Here is a 6,247-nt window from a genome sequence, read left to right on the forward strand (position 1 = left end):
AATTTTTTATCCTTTCCAGCTACACACAATACACCATAATGACAAATTGAAAACATGGTTGACATTTTTGCAAATGTACTGAAAATGATTTACATGTTTTCAAGATACATGTTAGAATCACCTTTGGCAGCAATTAAAGCTTTGAGTCTTTCTGGGTAAGTCTCCAAGAGCTTTGCACACTTGGATTGTACCATATTTGCAATATACAATATATACATAACCAGTCAAATGTTTGGACACATCTACTCTTTCAAGGGTTTTCTTTATTTTTACTATTTTTAACATTGTACAATAATAGTGAAGACATCAAAACTATGAAATAACACATATGGAATCATGTAGCAACCAAACAAAAGTTAAAGTAATGACGGACTGCCGTTTCTCATCTTATTTGAGCTGTTCTTGCCAAAATATGGACTTGGTATTTTAACAAATAGGGCTATCTTCTGTTTACCACCCCTACCTTGTCACAACACAACTGATTGGCTCAAACGCATTAAGAAGGAAAGAAATTCCACAAATGACCTTTTAACAAAGCACACCTGTACATTGAAATTCATTCCAGGTGACTACCTCATGAAGCTGGTTGAGAGAATGCCAAGACTGTGCAAAGCTGTCACCAAGGCAAAGGGTGGCTACTTTGAAGAATATCAAATATAAAATATATTTGGATTTGTTTAAACAGCATGATCATTACATAGGTGCACCTTGTGCTGGGGGACAATAAAAAGGCCTCTCTAAAATGTGCAGTTTTGTCACACAACACAATGCTACAGATGTTTCAAGTTTTGAGGAGAATGCAAATGACTGTTGCAGAGAATTTAATGTTAATTTCTCTACCATAAGCCGGGAGGCTTTAGAGAATTTGGCAGTACGTCCAACTGGCCTCACAACTGCAGACCACATGTATGGCAACGTGTGGACGAGTGATTTGCTGATGTCAACGTTGTGAATAGAATGCCCCATGGTGGCAGTTGGGTTATGGTATGGGCTGGCATAAGCCATGGACAGGGAACACAATTGCATTCTATCAATGACAATTTCAATGCACAGAAATACTGTGACGAGACCCCGGGGACAATTGTCATGCCACTCATCCGCCGCCATCGCCTCATGTTTCAGCATGATAATCCACGGCCTGCAAGGATCTGTACAGAAATCCTGAAAGCTGAAATGGCCTGCATACTTACCAGACATGTCAGAAAAATCAATTAAGCATAATGATTACGGCTCTAGATTGCAGGAAAAATCTGTTTGTAGCGAAGCAGGCCAGCGGTGTCGTAAACTGTCCCTTCACGCCTGTCCACTGATTAGTTTCTAGGGGTCATGGTCGCCAGGGGTTCAGCAAATCACAGGCAGTCAGCTTGTGTCCCAGATCCCCAACTCCTGCTTCTCCTCCCAGTCTCCCTCAACCAGAGATCAACCTCTCTATCTCTGCCCATTAACTGGACTCGTGGTATAGTGTGCGTGCACAAAGTGAGTGTGTAAAATGTGTATCATTCTTGCTTGTTGTTCTTTATAGTTACTATATTGCCTATTGTAAGTTACTTCTCTGTGTTTACTTTGTTGTGTAATACTCTGCAGGTAGCTATGCCACTTATACAATCCTTCCTTTGTTAACAGTGTTGTTGCTCTACTTGTGCTATCAGTTATTGTGTATATTCATCACCCCTGTTTTCTGTCCGTTACTGAACCACTACCTTTCCATGTCCATTTCATTAGTGTGTGTCAATAATGTATCATTGAATGTAACTCAGAGGTTGCCTTCTTATCAGCAGGGGAGGTGCTAGTGCAACCTGGTCTCAGAGCATTTCATATTATTCTGTATGTATATCAGAGACACCGCATTTGGTATGATATGTTATGTATGGTATGTATTCATTTGTGAATGTCTATCACCCATTTTTTATAATATGTTATGAATTACAATTCATATTATACTGTATGTTGTGAATTTGCAAAACATACAACATGTTACAAATTTATGAAACGTATGATGAGAATTCTAGCTAGTTTAGGGTGTAGGGTTACGTTTAGGCGTTAGGTCACAGGGTAAAGGTTAGGGTTAGGGGAAGGATTAGCTAAAAGGGTTAAGGTTAGTGTTAGGGAAGGGATTAGCTAACATGCTAAGTATTTGAAAAATTAGCTAAAAATTAGTAAGTAGTTAAAAAAGTTTCTAGTTAGCTAAAATTCTAAAGTTGGCCGTGATCAGATTGGAACTCGCAACCTTTGGGTTGCTAAACATTCGTGTTATATGCCAACCCATCCACCCTGACGAACCACCCTTCTTTCATTTTTGTCATAAGTAACTATCTGTCTTACATATCCATACCAAACATAACATATAATATGAAACCGTAGTGTCTCGGTCCCCAGATTTACATTTTCTATGTTACATCTAGTCAATGAGACCAGGCTGGCGTCTGAGTCCAATTGGAGTCTCTCTTTCACTCTTAGGTGTGGTGCTGGCTCTGGATGCATGTGCCTACGTGCTACTGGGCCTTGTCATCCTGATGATCAAGAGGAAGCTTCAGGGAGACCAGGAGTCAGCTGAGGGTGTGGAGCTTAAAAAACACCCAGCCATGGGGCTCTGTAAAGCAGGGTAAAACAGACTTGGTGAGTTTGGTTGCAGCTGCACTCTGTTTAGAACTACTCAAGATTCCCAGGAGATGTTCCATCTAAGAGGACGCTGCTGGAGAGTTCCATGGTCATCTCCATAGTGATTGGCTTGCGATGGTTCCTGTGGTGCGTTCCGAGTTCGTCGACCCAGCTCTATCCATTTTCTATAGGGGCATCTCAAATGACATTTGTCGAGTGCAGCACTACTTTTAACAATAACCATCTGCTAAGTGAAAGGTTATTTGTCTCAACAACTGTTGTTTTAAGGAGTTGGTGTTGTTGTTTTCCTGTATTGGCATTATTATTGTGATGACGATTCTAACTATTATTGTAATGAACATTAGTCCCCACTTGGTGACATCACAGAGCTGATGTGGTCATGTCTGTCAAGCTATTTTATCAAAAAAGAGCCTCACACACTCTTTCCTCAGTTCTCTTGTCTCAGTGTCTCTTTCCTCAGTTCTTGTTTCAAGAACCAAGTATGAACGCCATATTGTTAGCTCATCACAACTTTTGTGACTTTTCAGACTCCTTCATCTCCATTTTCTCTCCTTATCCAATCTCCTTAACCCACGCTTTTACTGTCTCTCAATTCCCCAGATCGTCAGTCGCACTCAACAGTCTCATTTTAATCTATGAGGCATAAGAAACACTATAACCATGATGTATATTATCTTATAATAAAACATACAGTACCAGCCAAAAGTTTAAAGGGTTTTTCTTTATTTTTACTATTTTCTACATTGTAGAATAATAGTGAAGACGTTAAAATGATGAAATAACACATATGGAATCGTGTAGTAACCAAAAGTTTTAAACAAATCCAAATATATTTTAGATTTTAGATTCTTCAAAGTAGCCACCCTTTGCCTTGATGATAGCTTTGAATGCTCTTGGCATAAAGAAAACCCTGGAATGAGTAGGTGTGTCCAAACACTGGGACTGTATGTAATGTAAAATTGTCTGAGAGAGGAATCAAATTATCTCATGCAACTTTAGAATTATATGAAGTATATGAAGTATATGGGGTGAGTGTGTGTTGAGGATCACTGGGGAGGCTGGGAGAGAATCCTGCATCCAGCAGGCCTAGCTAAACCACAGGTGGGTGTCAGTCACGTCTCCCCTAAAACTCTTCACTTAACGACTGTAGGAGCCTTTCTTTGTAAGTCTGTCTGCAGGCCCTATGGGGCCTGTCGGTGGTGGTGTAGGCAGAGTCTCTAAGGAGAGGACTCTCGGTAATCAGAGTGTATCTGAGCGCAAACTACCTCAGAGCCAGTCATGCTAGCAACTTCCATGGAGTTTGACTTGAACTATACTGAACAAAAATATAAATGCAACATTCAACAATTTCAATGGTTTTACTGAGTTACAGTTCAAATAAGGAAATCAGTCAATTAAATGAATTCAATAGGCCCTAATCTATGGCCGCCCAACAACCTGCCCGCTCGACCCTATCCCTCCTCTCTTCTCCAGACCATTTCCGGAGACCTTCTCCCTTACCTCACCTCGCTCATCAACTCATCCCTGACCGCTGGCTACGTCCCTTCCGTCTTCAAGAGAGCGAGAGTTGCACCCCTTCTGAAAAACCTACACTCGATCCCTCCGATGTCAACAACTACAGACCAGTATCCCTTCTTTCTTTTCTCTCCAAAACTCTTGAACGTGCCGTCCTTGGCCAGCTCTCCCACTATCTCTCTCAGAATGACCTTCTTGATCCAAATCAGTCAGGTTTCAAGACTAGTCATTCAACTGAGACTGCTCTTCTCTGTATCACGGAGGCGCTCCGCACTGCTAAAGCTAACTCTCTCTCCTCTGCTCTCATCCTTCTAGACCTATCGGCTGCCTTCGATACTGTGAACCATCAGATCCTCCTCTCCACCCTCTCCGAGTTGGGCATCTCCGGCGCGGCCCACGCTTGATTGCGTCCTACCTGACAGGTCGCTCCTACCAGGTGGCGTGGCGAGAATCTGTCTCCTCACCACGCGCTCTCACCACTGGTGTCCCCAGGGCTCTGTTCTAGGTCCTCTCCTATTCTCGCTATACACCAAGTCACTTGGCTCTGTCATAACCTCACATGGTCTCTCCCTATCATTGCTATGCAGACGACACACAATTAATCTTCTCCTTTCCTCCTTCTGATGACCAGGTGGCGAATCGCATCTCTGCATGTCTGGCAGACATATCTGTGTGGATGACGGATCACCACCTCAAGCTGAACTCGGCAAGACGGAGCTGCTCTTCCTCCCGGGGAAGGACTGCCCGTTCCATGATCTCACCATCACGGTTGACAACTCCATTGTGTCCTCCTCCCAGAGCGCTAAGAACCTTGGCGTGATCCTGGACAACACCCTGTCGTTCTCAACTAACATCAAGGCGGTGGCCCGTTCCTGTAGGTTCATGCTCTACAACATCCGCAGAGTACGACCTTGCCTCACACAGGAAGCAGCGCAGGTCCTAATCCAGGCACTTGTCATCTCCCGTCTGGATTACTGCAACTCGCTGTTGGCTGGGCTCCCCTGCCTGTGCCATTAAACCCCTACAACTCATCCAGAACGCCGCAGCCCGTCTGGTGTTCAACCTTCCAAGTTCTTCACGTCACCCCGCTCCTCCGCTCTCTCCACTGGCTTCCAGTTGAAGCTCGCATCCGCTACAAGACCATGGTGCTTGCCTACGGAGCTGTGAGGGGAACGGCACTCAGTACCTCCAGGCTCTGATCAGGCCCTACACCCAAACAAGAGCACTGCGTTCATCCACCCTCTGGCCTGCTCTCGCCTCCCTACCACTGAGGAAGTACAGTTCCCTCTCAGCCCAGTCAAAACTGTTCGCTGCCCTGGCTCCCCAATGGTGGAACACACTCCCTCACGACGCCAGGACAGCGGAGTCAATCACCACCTTCCGGAGACACCTGAAACCCCACCTCTTTAAGGAATACCTAGGATAGGATAAGTAATCCTTCTCACCCCCCCTCCCCTTAAAGGTTTAGATGCACTATTGTAAAGTGGCTGTTCTACTGGATGTCATAAGGTGAATGCACCAATTTGTAAGTCGCTCTGGATAAGAGCGTCTGCTAAATGACTTAAATGTAAATGTAATTTCACATGACTGGGCAGGGTGCAGCCACAGGTGAGCCTGGGAGGGGCATAGGTGCACACTGGTGAGCCAGGCCCAGCCAATCGGAATTAGTTTTTCCCCACAAAAGGGTTTTATTACAGACATAAATACTCCTCAGTTTCATCAGCTGTCCAGGTGGCTGGTCTCAGACGACCCTGCTGGCGAAGAAGCCAGATGTGGAGGTCATCGGCTGGAGTGGTTACACTTGGTCTCCGGTTGTGAGGCCGGTTGGATGTACTGTCAAACGTTGTGGGAGGCTTATGTTAGAGAAATTAACATTAAATTCTCTGGCAACAGCTCTGGTAGACATTCCTGCAGTCAGCATGCCAATTGCACATTCCCCTCAAAACTCTGGAGGGGCGTCTGTGGCATTGTGTTGTGTGACAAAACTGCATATTTTAGTGGCTTTTTTGTCACAAGGTGCACCTGTGTAATGATCATGCTGTTTAATCATCTTCTTTGATATGCCACACCTGTCAGGTGGATGGATTATCTTGGCAAAGGAGAAATGCTAACA

The sequence above is a fragment of the Oncorhynchus keta genome, unplaced genomic scaffold (assembly GCF_023373465.1).
Source record: "Oncorhynchus keta strain PuntledgeMale-10-30-2019 unplaced genomic scaffold, Oket_V2 Un_contig_5219_pilon_pilon, whole genome shotgun sequence".
Taxonomy (NCBI): domain Eukaryota; kingdom Metazoa; phylum Chordata; class Actinopteri; order Salmoniformes; family Salmonidae; genus Oncorhynchus; species Oncorhynchus keta.